The following is a 15,124-nucleotide window of genomic DNA, read 5'->3' as shown; positions in this document are numbered from 1 at the left end:
GCACACAGCAATGACGTAGAGAGCATAGCAACCACCCTGGGAGGGCCTATGGGCCATAACAACCAGTTGACCAATCAACACAGGGCAAACCCTCCAAGCCTGGAGGCACACCAATCCTGAGCCTGTGCATACCCCTAGACACTCCCCTTATGCTGCCCTATAAAGATCTGTACGCAGCGGCTTCGAGCTGTCTTTGCTAGCCATCTGCCATGGTGGGTGGGTCAAAGACCCGAGCTAACATGGGGTTAGCTCATTAAACTACAATAAAGCCTCATGCAATTTGCATCAAGCTTTTGCCTCCATTCTGTGATTGGGTGGCCGAGGTCCTGGGCTAAGATTCTGGAAGCCTGAGCTTTCTGGGGGGGGTCTTACACTACTACCTGTAAACTTGACTTCCTTTTGAGCCTTGCCTTGAAGAGAAGACATCAGAACGACACCACAGCTTTTTTATTTTTAAATATTTTATTTAGACAGGAGTTGTGGCACAGGCCTTTAATCTCATCACTCAGGAATATCCAGTTTAAGGACTACTTAGGGAAACCCTGTCTCAGAAAAAAAAAAATGTTTTATTTCGTGGCTGGGGAGACGGTTCAAGGATGCTTAAGAGCATATTTTCTTGCAGAGGACTTGCACTCCTGTTCGATCATCGACACTGAGCCTCAGAGCCATTGGTAACTCCAGTTCCAAGGAATCAAACACCCTCCTGTGGGCAACAAGCACACATGGGGTATGCCAGCATACATGCAAGCAAAACACTCTTATAACAAAACAAAACCCTGGCCGGGTGTTGGTGGTGCATGCCTTTAGACCCAGCACTCAGGAGGCGAGTCCAGCCAGGTCTACAGAGCAAGTGCCAGGACAGGCTTTAAAGCTACACAGAGAAACCCCATCTTGAAAAACAAACAAACAAAAACCTTTATTTTTGTTTTATGTGTATGAAGTTTGCCTGTTTGTATATAAGTGCACTGTGTAGTGTCTGGTGCCCACAGGAGTCCTGGAAGTGGAGTTGTAGGTAGCTGTAAACAGCCATCTTGGTGCTGGGAACCAGGTCCTCTGCAAGGGCAGTAAGTGCTTTTAGCCTCTGAATCATCCCATTCCTGGTTGTTCTTTATCTCTAATCAAACAGATATCTTCTGTTTTTCGTTGTGTTTAAATTTTAAGCATGTCTCTGTAATTTCTTTTATGGGAACTTTCACCCTCAGAGGTTGGGTTTATTTTGAAACAAGGTTTTATGCATATCAGACTGGCCTCAAACTCACTATGAGCTGAGAATGACCTTGAATTCTTATTTGTTTGTTTGAGACAGGCTCTATGTAGCCCTGTCTGTCCTGGAACTATGTAGACCCGGGTGACATAAACTCACAGAGATCCACCTACTTCCACCTCCTTGGGACAGAGCCCAAGGCTTGGTGCATGGTAGGCAAACACTGTACTAACTGAGCCACAGCCACAGCCACAGCCACAGCTCTGTTTTGGTTTTTTGAAACAGAGTCTCCGTATCTAGCCCAGGTTTTCCTCCTGCATTGGCAGTCAGAGTGCAGATTAAATGTCTGTGTGACCATCTATGTTCAGTGACTGGATTTAAATACCCCAGTTCTGAAAAGACTGTCCTATAAGCAAATAGAAAGGGATTCGTAGGGAAACCTAAGGTACAGGCAAGAGCACAGTTGATAAGAATGACAGTTAAACTCGCCATATTTAGAAAGACAAAGGAAACCAAAAATATAAGGGAGAGGAGAGAAAGGGAGCAACAGTATAATGGGGGCAGAGAGTAACTAACACCAAAAAATAGCTTGATTTGGGAGCAGGCTGTTTGGGTAGATGGGTAAGCTAGAAGCACTATGTCTCTTTATAGTTCTAACTCCTACTATTTTTGTGTCTTGTGTCCTTAATATGTGTCATTTCCTAGAGTTCTATCTGCAGTTTATGCTTAACTGTGTCTAAATAACTATGTGGTGTTTATTCATCATATAAGATCTGATTAGGTAATTCTTAACATTTAAATAAAGGAATGCTTTCAGGAGGTAAAAGTCTTTTCCTTGCATCTAATCAGTTGTATCTGCCACTTACATAATTCCCTCAATGCTGTTCTTCATAGCTGTCTCCGATTTGGATATTAGTCAAATAAAGTAATTGTCTGAAAATTCCCTATAGTACCTTGTTGAACAAAATACTGGGTCAAGGAGATATGGTATGAAGAAATATTAAAGGGAAAATATAGGAGGCTGGAAAATGGCTTAATACTTAAGAACACAGTGCTTTCCATTCAGTTCCCAGTGCCCACATAAGGTGACTCACAACTGCCTGCAACCCCAGCTCCAGGGCATCTGATTTGTTCTCTTAGCCTCCCTAGGGACACCCATATATATGTGGCTTATACACAGATATGCATACATAAATAAAAACAATAAATTTTGAAAAAAGAGTATACGAGAGTGTAGGTAGTAAGGGCTTACAGTTTTAACATGGTAAGATGACAGTAAGAAGCATGGTTCTAGCCAGGCTGTGGTGGCACATTCCTTTAATCCCAGCACTCAGGAGGCAAGGCAGGAGGATCTCTGTGAGTTCAAGGCCAACCTGGTCTATAGACCCAGTTCCAGATACACCCAGGGCTGTTGCATAGAGAAATCCTGTCTTGAAAAACAGAAGTAGTGCTCAACCATGTTCACTCACTCTCTCCATCTCTCTATCCCTCTCCCCAGATTCTAATATCGGGCTACATCCTCATCAACGTTAAGAGCCCTTTCAGTTTTATGAAGATTTTACGTAAGGTGCTGGCCATGCTGGTGAATACCTGTGATCCCATCACTTAGTAAGTGAGGCAAGAGGATCAAGGAGTTCAAGGCCAGCCTTCGGTACATAGTGAGGTCAAGATCAGCCTAGGCAATATTTACTTTTGAGGAAGGACTTTTATCCAAGCTGGACTGAAATTCACTCTGTATTCCAGACTGGCTTCAAACTACCAATCCTGCCTCAACCTTCCAAGTGATGGGAGGTATATGTTGCTTTGTCTAGCAGGGGAAGTTCTACTTATGGAAGTAGAGGGATAGATCATTTTTTTGGATTTATACTGCTCTGACTAACTAGAAGAAGTGGGGAGGCAAAGATGGAATGTACTTTTTAAAAGGTATCTGAGTCATTATTAAGTCAATGAGGATTTAGCAGGAAAAAGATCTCAGAAAAGAAAAACAACCCAGTGTTGTAGTTCAAATACAGTTGTCCTCTTGTCATGTAGGAATCCAATCCCCAGGGTCTAATGCTGGTGGAATTAAGAAAGTATAGATGTCCTGGATACAGTGGTGGTGCACACCTTTAATCCCAGCACTCGGAAGGCAGTGGCGGGCAGATCTCTGTGAGTTTGAGACCAGCCTGGTCTACAAGAGCTTGTGCCAGGACAGCCTCCAAAGCCACAGAGAAACTCTTCTCTCAAAAAAAAAAAAAAAAAAAAAAAAAAAAAAAGCTTTGCTGTGATGCTTGGACCTCTAGCCTCCAAACCTGTGTACTGATACTTCCTCCCAGTTTTATTTGAAAAGATTTTTCTTCTTTTTTAAGATTACGTGTGTGTGTGTGTGTGTGTGTGTGTGTGTGTGTGTGTGTGTGTGTTGTGTGTGTGTGTGTGTGTGTGTGTGTGTGTGTGTGTGTGTGTGTGTACATGGCATAGCCATGTGAACCACAGCATGCTATTGAGAACAGAGGACCATTTGCTGAAATTGGTTCTCTGTTTCCAACTATGTGGGCCCTGGAAATCAAACTCAGGTTCTCAGACTTGGTGACAAGTGCCTTTACCAACAGAGCCACCTCATTTTCCCTCTTTGTTTTTTGTTTGTTTTTGGTTTTGTTTGTTTGTTTGTTTGTTTGTTTTGAGACAGAGTTTCTCTGTGTAGCCTTGGCTGGGCTGTCCTGGAACTTACTCTATAGATCAGACTGGCCTCAAACTCACAGAGATATATCAGCCTCAGCCTCCAGAGTGCTGGGGGATTATAGGCATGTACCATCATTTTCTGGCTTCTCCCTCCATTAAAAAAAACAAACAAAGCAAAAAACCTTTTCTTTTAAAATTACATGTACGTGTTTATATCTATGTTGTAAGCTTGCAAATATGGGTGCTGGGAATTGAACTCAAGTCCTTTGCAGGAGTAGTCTGCACTAATGGCTAAGATCAGCAGCCTCTTCTCTCTGTTCTGGATGTGAATGTGATGTGATGTGACCAGAGGTCTCAAGCTCCTATTGCTGTGACTTCCCTGACATAATGGACTGGAATCTGGAATTGTGTGATAAAACAAACCTCAGTTGCTTTTTTATCAGAATATTTTTATATTAGCAACAGGAATGAAACCAAAACAGAAACTTTGAACATCCACTTATGGCCTCCACACCTATACATTTGGACATGAGCACATGTATATAACCTACGTATCACACAGATAAGAATATATTTTTCAAAAGTATACAATACCACTAACCAAAATTGGCTATACACTAGGATTTGAGCAAATTTCAACAAATTTTGAATTCTATAGAGTATGTTTGTTTGATCATAGTCAAATTAAGCTAGACATTAGAGGTAGATTTATAGAAAATTCCTTCATATTTTAAAAATTCAGGACAAATTGCTAAATAATCCATGAGTCACAGAAGAGATTACAGTGAATGTTAGAAAATGAAACAATGAAACTGGCTGCAACACGTCAAATTTTGTGTTTGAAACTAGAGGTTACTTAGAGTGAAATTTTTAGTTTTAAGAAAATATTATAGTAAGATGTTGGTGTTGCATGCCTTTAATCCCAGCACTCAGCAAGGCAAGAAATAGGCAGATCTCTTTGATTTCGAGGTCAGCTTGATCAACAAAGTGAGTTCCAGGACAGCCAGAGCCACACAGAGAAACCCTGTCTCAAAAAACAAAACAACAACAAAGAAAGAAAGGAAGGAAGGAAAGAAAGAAAGAAAAAGAAAGAGAAAGGAAGGAAGGAAGGAAGGAAGGAAGGAAGGAAGAAAGAAAGAAAGAAAGAAAGAAAGAAAGAAAGAAAGAAAGAAAGAAAGAAAGAAATCCAAAGTGAGCCTTGGGGGCTGGAGAGATGGCTTAGCGGTTAAGAGCACTGACTGTTCTTCCAGAGGTCCTGAGTTCAATTCCCAGCAACCACATGGTGGCTCACAACCACCTTGAATGAGATCTGGTGCCCTCTGCTGGCATGCAGACAGAAGACTATACGTAATAAACAACAACAACAACAAAATCTTAAAAAAACAAAGTGAGCCTTGGGTATAACTAAGACAGGAGCTCAGCAAGCATGAGGTCCTGAGTTTGACTCCCAACATCAACACACACACACACAGAGAGAGAGAGAGAGAGAGAGAGAGAGAGAGAGAGAGAGAGAGAGAGAGAGAGAGGATATCAAGGGAATCCCTGAAATATAGATGAATGCCTTTTGGAAGGCATTCACTTTTTTTTATTTAATTTTTGTTTTCACATCTCTTCTTTACTCTTCCCCTTGAAAAATATCCCTATTATAGTGTTATGTGTTATGACAAGAAGATGGTCGGAATTTACAATTTCAGAGGTGGAGAGGTAATTAATGATAAGGAATGGGATGTGATCTTGGAAAAAAGGAGACAGAAAAATTACAGGATATCAGATGGGTTGTTATTTGGAAATGAACTTCACCTTCGTTGATGACAGAATGTCAGAATATAAGAAAGCCAGTGAACTAGAAAATGAGTCTGATGGCTGTCAACAGGGAGAGGTGGGGAATTAGTACTGAAGAGACTTGGGAATATGAAACGATTGGGCCAGTAGTGTGGTGGGGCAAGCCTGTAACCCTAGCACTCAAAGGCTAAGTCAGAAGTATCAGTTTGAGTTCAAGGCCAGCTTAGACTTCAGAATGACTCTGACTCAATAAAATAAAATAAAAGGAACTAAATAAACCTACATCAATCTTTTTCTAAACGTTTTTCAATAATATCCTTTGTTTTGTTTGCTTTTAAGCAGTGTCTCAGGTAGTTCTCAAACTCACTATGTAACTGAGGGAACCTTAAATTTCTGATCTTCCAGGCTGGAGAGATGGCTCAGTGGTTAATTAAACTGGCTGCTCTTCCAGAGGATTCAAGCTTAATTACCAGCACCCACATGGCAGCTCATGTCTGTAACACCAGTTCCTGGAGACTGGGCACCCTCACAGAGGCATACATGCAGGCAAAACAACAATGCACATAAAAGAAAAATAAATAAAATGTATTTATTTATTCTTTTTTTAAGATTTTATTTATTATGTATACAGTCTTCTGCCCGAATGCCAGCAGAGGGCCCTTATAATTCCTTTTTTTTTTTTTTTTTTTTTTTTTTTTTTTTTTTTTGCCCTCTCTATGGTTGTAAGTCACCAGATCTCATTCAAGGTAGTTGTGAGCCACCATGTGGTTGTCAGGAATTGAACTCAGGACCTCTGGAAGAACAGTCAGTGCTCTTAACCGCTGAGCCATTTCTCCAGCCCTATTTTTGTTTTTTTCAAGACACGGTTTCTCTGTGTATTCCTGGCTGTCCTGGAACTCGCTGGCCTCAAACTCACAGAGATTTGTCTGCCTCTTGCCTCCCTGAGTGCAGGGATTAAAGGTGAGAGCCACCACTGCTTGGCTTTTCTTTCTTTTTGCTTATTACTTTTTTAATGAAAACAAAAAGAAAAGAAAATGGAAAAATAATTCTGATCTTCTGACCTCCACCTCCTAAGTAACAGAGGCTGAGGAAAGGGCGGGGGTGGGGGTAGGGGGGATGAGGGGTGTCAGTTCAGTTGACAGAGTGTTTGCATGTCATACATGAAATCCTGGGCTCAATCTTTAGTACCACATGACTGGACATGGTGGCGCACACCTGTGATCCAGCATTGAGTGATGGAGGCAGTGTGATCAGAAGCTGAAGGTCATCCTGGATCATATAAAGAGTAGGTTTTAGATCAGCGTAGGATTCATGAGACTTCAACACAACAGAGACCAGGCTTGTGGAGGTGGTCCAGTGTGTAAAGTGCTCACTGCGAAAGAGTGGGGAGCTTAATCTGGGTCCCAGCACCCCCATTAAAGCCAGGTATGGTTCTCCTTGGTAACCCCAGTATTGTGGAGAGCAGAGACAGACAGGAGGATGCCTGGAGTTTGCTCACCAGGGGAGTCTAGCAATAGCAAGCTCCGGGTTCACTAGGAAATACTTAGGGCACATTGGCTCATGCCTGTAATCCCAGCATTGAAAAGGTAAGGCAGAAGTATCAGTTTGGGTTCAAGGCCAGCCTGGGCTCTGTGTGTGTGTGTGTAGAAATTGCAGGGGTTCAAACTCAAGGCCTTGTACAAGCAGACACCTTCACAGGCTATGAGGGGCCCTTTTTTTTTTTTTTTTTTTTTTTTTTTTTGAGACAGGGTTTCTCTGTGGGTTTGAAGACTGTACTGGAACTAGCTCTTGAAGACCAGGCTGGTCTCAAATTCACAGAGATCCTCCTGTCTTTGTCTCCTAAGTGCTGGGACTAACAGTGTGTGCCACCACCGCCCAGTTGAGGGGCCCTTATAATTCCATTTTTTTTTTTTTTTTGCCCTCTGTATGGTTGTAAGTCACCAAAAGAAAGAATTAATTAAAATCTTCTGGGTGGGGGTGCTTGAGAGATGGCTCAGAGGTTAAGAGCACTGACTGCTCTTCCAGAGGTCATGAGTTCAATTCCCAGCAACCACATGGTGGCTCACAACCATCCGTTATGAGATCTGGTGCCCTCTTCTGGTGTGCAGACATACATGGAAGCAGAATGTTGTATACATAATAAATAAATAAATAAAATCTTTAAAAAAATCTTCTGGGGGAAAAATCAGTACTTAAACACTTGCGTAAGTTGTTCAATTCTGCCCCCCACTTTCTCATCTTATGAAACCAAGTTAATACTATTACTTCACAAGATATATGTATGTGAGTATGTGTATCATGTATACACATATACATACATTTCCTGTGTGTGTACAACAATACATGTGCAAGACTCAAAAGGGGTGCTAGTCATCAATTGTGTGAATGTTGTAGTTTGGATTTTAAAAAGATTTATCTTTATTTAAAAGTATATGTGTGTCACTGGGTGGTAGTGGCACATACTTTTAGTCCCAGCACTGGGGAGGCAGAGGCAGGTGGATCTCTGTGAGTTCGAGGCCAGCCTGGTCTACAGAGTGAGTGCCAGGATAGGCTCCAAAGCTACGCAGAGAAACCCTGTCTCGAAAAAACCAAAATAAATAAAAGTACAGAATAAGTTTATGTACACCATGGACTTGTAGGCATTTATAGAGGACAAAGGGAATTAGATCCTGTGATTGTGAGCCACATGATGTGGATGCTGGGAACTGCTTTTCCTTGCAAGAGCAGTAAGAACTCTTAACTACTGAGTCATCTCTCTGTTGCTGCCTCACCCTTTTCATTTTGGGACAGTCTCATTATGTAGCTCTGACTGTCCTGAAACTTGCTATGTGTAGGCCAGGTGGGCCTTGAACTCACAGAGATCTTCTGCCTGCCTCTACCTCTAGAGTGCCAACATTAAAGGCACATGCCACCATGGGGGCCCTGCAGATTGAATCTTAAATGTCCCTCACAGGCATATGTGTTAAAGGCTTAATCACCCTAGTGGCAACTTTGGAAGGTAGTGGAGACTTTAAGAGGTTCAGGTTCAGTTTTAAGGAGAGATCTTTAAATTACTGGGGATGGAGTTTTTAAGAGGAAAGCAGGATGTAGGGAGACACTGTAGCCCCTCCCCCCAGTAGCCTGGACAGGTGTGCTGGGACAAGCCCATAAGGGCGTGGTGAGGGTAAGTCTAAGGTGACCCAGAAAGGGTTCTTAAGGGACCTCGCACACGTGGAGACCCTCTTCCTCCCTTCTCTCTGGCCTGGCTGCCTTGCTGCCCCTAGCCCGCTTTGGCTTGCGCTTAGCTGGTGTTATCTGAATAAAGAAAACCTTAGTGTTACGGACCGAGGATTGATTTCTCTTCTGTAGGAACCGAATCCCTTCTTTCTCTTTCATGTGTTTTCAGTCAAATGGTTGGTTCTACATGTGTCCGTATGCTGTGCTACCTCAGCTCAGTTCAAAGCAAAGGGTGCAATGATCATGGACTAGGACATCTAAAACCCTGAGTCAAAATTACCCTGTTCAGTCTGGCATGGTGGCACACACCTTTAATCCCAGCACTCCAGGGGCAAGGCAGGAGAATCTCTGAGTTCCAGGCCTGCCTGGTCTACAAAGTGAGTTCCGGGACAGCCAGGGCTGTTATACAGAGAAACCCTGTTCCAATATGTACGTACGTACATACATACATACATACATGCATGCATATATATGCAAAAACAAAAACAAAAACATAGATATTTTTGACAGGGTTTCTTTGTGTAGTTTTGGCTGTCTTGAAACCTTCTCTGTGGAACAGGCTGGTCTCAAACTTAAGAGATCTGCCTGCTTGCCTCCCAAGTGCTGAGATTAAAGGCATGTGCCACCACCTGGCTAAACCTTATCTCTTTATAAGTTGATTATTCTGGGTGTGCGTTACTGTAACAGACAGCTAACATGAAGAGGACCTGTCATTCAGTGATTGTTAACTTCACTAACTTTGATATGCCAATGACTTCTTAACCTCTTTCTTTGTTTCCTCTCTCTCTTAGAATACGGAAACTTATTAGATTATTTTTTTAAGTATATGGTGTTTTGCTTGCATGTGTGTGTGTGGACCACATGTGTACTTGTGACCTACCAAGGCATCAGATCACATGGGACTGGAGTTACAGATTGTTGTGGGGTGCTGGGAATCAAAACTGGGCCCTCTTCGTGAGCAACAAGTATTGTTGACCTTGAGACAACTCTCCAGTCCTATTTTTATTTGTTTATTTATTTATTTATTTAGGTTTTTTGAGACAGGGTTCTGTGTGGCTTTGGAGGCTGTCCTGGAACTCACTCTTGTAGACCAGGCTGGTCTCGAATTTACAGAGATCTGCCTGCCTCTGCCTCCCAAGTGCTGGGATTAAAGGTGTGTGCCACCACTGCCTGGCTATTTATTTGTTTTTTGAATGATTTTTTATTCTTATTTTATGTACATTGGTATTTTGCCTATATGTATGTTTGTGTGAGAGTGTCAGATCTTGGAGTTACAGACAGTTGTAAGCTGCCATGTGGGTGCTGGGAATTAAACCCAGACCCTCTGGAAGAGCAGTCAGTGTTCTTAACCGCTGAGCCATCTCTCCAGCCCATTTGTTGGTTTTTCAAGACAGGTTTTCTCTATGTAACCCTGGTTCTCCTGGAATTCACTTCGTAGTGCACGCTGGCCTTGAAGTCAGAGATCCCCCTGCCTCTGCCTCTGCCTCCCAAGTGCTGGGATTTAAGGTGTGTGCCACCACTGACAGGTTGTTTTTATTAGCTCTTTTTAATTAGTTTATTTATTATGTGTACAGTGTTCTGCTTGCATGTATGACTGCAGGGCAGAAGAGAGCACCAGATCTCATTACAGATGGTTGTGAGCCACCATGTGGCTGCTGGGAATTGAACTCAGGACCTCTGAAACAGCAGCCAGTGCTCTTAACCATCTTTTTGCCTTTTTTAGGCACAGGGTTTCTCTGTGTAACAGCTCTGGCTGTCCAGGAACTCACTCTGGTGCTCAGGCTGGTCTTGAATTCACAGAGATCCACCTGCCTCTGCCTCCTGGAAAACTTGCTCAGCTGTTGCCCTTGACAATAAAGGGGTCAGAAAACAAAGTTCACATTCCCTTTAGAAGCCAGATCAGGTAAGAAAACAAATTGTTGCTTACAATATCCAGTAAACCAAAGCCTAATACATGTCTTGATTTTAGATTTTAATCTTTTTTATTAACATTGTTTATGTGTATGAGTGTTTTGCCTAGATGTAAGTCCACTACATGTGTGCCTGGTGCCCTCAAAGGCCAGAAGAGGGCATCAGATGCCCCAAAACCAGTGTTACAGACAGATGTGAGCTGCCATGTAAATACTGGGGGCTATCCCCTAGTCCTGCGGAAGATCAGTATGTGCCCTTGACCTTGATGTTAGGATTTCTGGCTTTCAGAACTGTAAGTGAGATAGTTTGTGCTGTGGATTCATGTGTTAGAGGCCTGGTCTCTAATGGGGCAGTACCAAAACCTTACAGAACCTTTGAGAACTAGGACTTGGTGGAAGGAAATTAGGTTTTGCCATTAAAATGACTTAATGTTGGCTTCAATGAGTGGTTTAGTTCTCATGATAAAGGGTGGTTAAAAAAAAAGCAGGCCTGCCATCTGAGTCCCTCTGGCCTCTTCTTCTGTAACTTCCTGCTGTTGTGTTGATAGTGGTGTAGCCAGAGGCCCTCAACAAAGCCAGGCTGATGTTGGTGCATTGCTCTTAAACTTTCCAAATGGTGTTCTTTATGTATTAACACAGGCTGCAACATCTTGTTAGAGCAAGAGAAAACAGACTAAGATAGTAGCATAATACATTTGTGTTGTAAACCATGGATCATAACATAACAGATTTGTTTGAAATTGTGCAAATGAGAGTTCCTCCCCAAGTTCTAGCTAATCCGCTATAGGAGAATAAAATCCATTTTGAGATTCTGCAGAGAAATTGAAAGAAGACATGCACCACCACACCATCACACCTGGCTACAGAGATGACATTTTTTTTTTTTTTTCTGAGACAGGATTTCTCTGTGTAACCTTGGCTGTCCTGGAACTCACTCTGTAAAGCAGGCTGGAGTCAAACTCAGAGATCTGCCTGCCCCTGCCCCCTAAATGCTGGGACTAAGGGATTAAAGGCATGTGCCACTGTGCCACCACTGCCTGCCTCAGAATTGGCATTTTCATTTCATTTATTTATTTATTTTTAAAGATTTATTTATTTATCATGTATACAGTGCATGCCAGAAGAGGGCACCAGATCCCATTATAGATGGCTGTGAGCCACCATGTGGTTGCTGGGAATTGAACTCAGGACCTCTGGAAGAACAGTCAGTGCTCTTAACCCCTGAGCCATCTCTCCAGCCCCTTTTTATTTATTTAGTTTTTGTTTTTCCAGACAGGTTTCTCTATGTAATGGCTTTGGATATCCTAGAACTTGCTTTGTAAACCTGTAGGGCCTCAAACTCACAAAGATCTGTTTGCCTCTGCCTCCCAAACTCTGGGATTAAAGACATGTGCCACCATTGCCTGGCTGTCAGAGCTGGCTTTTTAATTAACTTATTTCCTTCTACCAATTCCTGCTCTTCTTCCCTACCAATTTAGTTCTTCTCTAAAATAGCAGCATTACAGACTTCAGATTCCAGTCACAGTTCATGGTGATTTGTTAAAACACCAACAAGAAACTTGAACATTAATTTTGTTAGGTTACAATGCTAAATATCATTTGAATATTCTTTGTGAAGCATTGTAGCTGTTTTTGCTTTCTATGGAGGCTATTTCTGGAAAAGCATACAAAATTGGGTCTGAGCTTGAGGCAGAACCATCCTTTTGGGGAATAAACAATCAGATGTTGGGGGAAGGCCCCACAGAAATCATACCTATTTTTTGCTTTTACAGCACAAAGCCATAAATGGGGTCTTATCTGCAACCCCAAAGTTAAAAATACAACAGCTGAAAATACATTCTCTGTGTCTCTGTCTCTCTCTCTGAGTTAGGTTTTCTCTGTGTTACAGCTCTGGCTGTCCTGGAACTAGCTCTGTAGACCAGGCTGACTTCTAACTCACAGAGATCCCTCCTAAGTGATGGGACTAAAGGTGTGTGCCAAATGCATTCTTTTTTTCTTTTCTTTCTTTTTCTTTTTCTTTCTTTTTTTTTTTTTTTTGGTTTTTCGAGACAGGGTTTCTCTGTGTAGCTTTGGAGCCTATCCTGGCACTCACTCTGGAGACCAGGCTGGCCTTGAACTCACAGAGATCCACCTGCCTCTGCCTCCTGAGTGCTGGGATTAAAGGCATGTGCCACCAACGCCCGGCTGCTCTGTCCGTCATTTTTTTGTTGTGTTTTGAACACTAATGACAAAAGTTAAACTTTTGATACATTCCAAATTTTCAGTTTTCCTTTGGTTATTTGTGCTTTTGGTGTCATATCTAAAAACCCATCATTTATCTAATCCAAGCTGGGTGAGTGTAAATGGAGTTCTTAACTGGTCTAAGTAATAAAAACCCAGAGTCAGATATAGAGGAAAATGCTGAGAGATCAGAGAGAAGGAGCAACCCACGGCCACACCTTATCTACTTAGTGTCTCAGCAGACAAGAGAGCGAGTTCCTTTTTCTCCCTGTTTCTGTCCAGGTACCTCACTTCCTGTCTGTCTGTACACATCTCCAGATCTCTATGGTTAGCTAGTGGCAAGCTCCATTCTCTGACCCCCAGACAGGCTTTATTTGTGCAATCAAGATATCACCACAGGTGCGGTATTGGAAACTTGAAATTCTAGTAGTTGGAAGGCTGACACAGCAAGAGCTGAGTTCCAGGACAGCCTGGGCCAAATATAAACACCCTGCCTCCAAAAACATAATCAACAAATAAAAGTCATAAAGATTTGTTTGTATTCTCTCCTAAGAGTTTTGCTTTTAGGTCTTTGTGCTGGATAGTTTTACATCAACTTGACAGGAGCTAAAGTCATCTGAGAGGAGGTATCCTCAATTAAGAAAATGCCTCTAGCCTGGCAGAAGTGGTACATGCCTTTAATCCCATCTTTTGGGAAACAGAAGCAGGAGGATCTCTGTGAGTTAGAGGCCAGCCTGGTCTACAGAGTTAGTTCCAGGACAGCTAGGGCTACACAGAAAAACCCTGTCTCAAAAAAAAAAAAAAAAAAAAAAAAAACAACAGCAACAACAAAAAACCAAACCAAACCAAATAAACAAAAAAAGAAAATGCCTCTGTTTTCTGGAGTAGTGATTGATGGGTGGTTCCATCTCTAGGCTGGTGGTTCTGGGTTCTGTAAGAGAGCAAGCTGAGCAAGCCATGGAGAGCAATCCAGTAAGCCAAAAGCAGTACCCCTCAATGGTCTCTGCATTAGCTCCTGCCTCAAGGTTCCCACCCTATTTGAGTTCCTGTCCTGGCTTCCTTCAATAATGGACTACGATGTGGAAGTAAAAGCCAAATATACTCTTTCCTCCCCGGTTTACTTTTTTGTCAGTGTTTCATCACAGCAATAGACCCTAACTAATAATAGTAAAAATAATAAAAAGAAACCCTAAGACACCTTTGAAACATTTTAATTTTGTATATGCAGTGAGATAGGGATTCAAATTCTTTCTTTTGCATGTGAACTTCCAGTAGTCTCATTACCAATTATATTGCTATTTTTAATTTTTAAATGCTTAAACGTGTATGGGTGGGTGTTTTCATCTGCATGCATGTTTATGCCGTATATGGAGGCCTGGCCTGGTGCTGACAAAGCTAGAAAAAGGCATTGGGTACTCTGGGACTGGAGTTACAGGTTAGGTGTGAATGAGTATGTGGGTGTTGGGAATCAAACCCGAGTTCTCTGGAAGAACAACCAGTGCTCCTTGGCCGCTGGGCCATCTCTAGTCGCCTCATTACTAACTATAGAAAAGATTCTTTTTTTTTTTTTAAATAAAGACTTCCTAGATTTTTTAAAAGATTTATTTATTTATCATGTATACAGTGCATGCCAGAAGAGGGCACCATATCACAATACAGATGGTTATGAGCCACCATGTGGTTGCTGGGAATTGAACTCAGAACCTCTGGAAGAACAGTCAGTGCTCTTAAACCCTGAGCCATCTCTCCAGCCCCTAAGAAAAGATTCTTTTTTTTTTAATAGATTTTATTTATTATGTATACAACATTCTGCTTCCATGTATATCTGCACACCAGAAGAGGGCACCAGATCTCATAAGGGATGGTGAGCCACCATGTGGTTGCTGGGAATTGAACTCAGGACTTCTGGAAGAGCAGTCAGTGCTCTTAACCTCTGAGCCATCTCTCCAGTCCGAAAAGATTCTTTTACTAACGTCTTATACTGTGAAAGGTTATTGATTTATTTAGAATTTTCATTTTTGCCGGGGGTTGGGGGGCGTGGTGGCACATGCCTCTAACGCAGCAGAGTCTAGAATAGTCTACAGAGTTCCAGGACAGGCTCCAAAGCTACACAGAGAAACTCTGTATCGGAAAA

Source organism: Cricetulus griseus, chromosome 2 (genome assembly GCF_003668045.3).
Source record: "Cricetulus griseus strain 17A/GY chromosome 2, alternate assembly CriGri-PICRH-1.0, whole genome shotgun sequence".
In the NCBI taxonomy this organism is placed as follows: Eukaryota; Metazoa; Chordata; class Mammalia; order Rodentia; family Cricetidae; genus Cricetulus; species Cricetulus griseus.
This window is presented reverse-complemented; position numbering follows the sequence as displayed.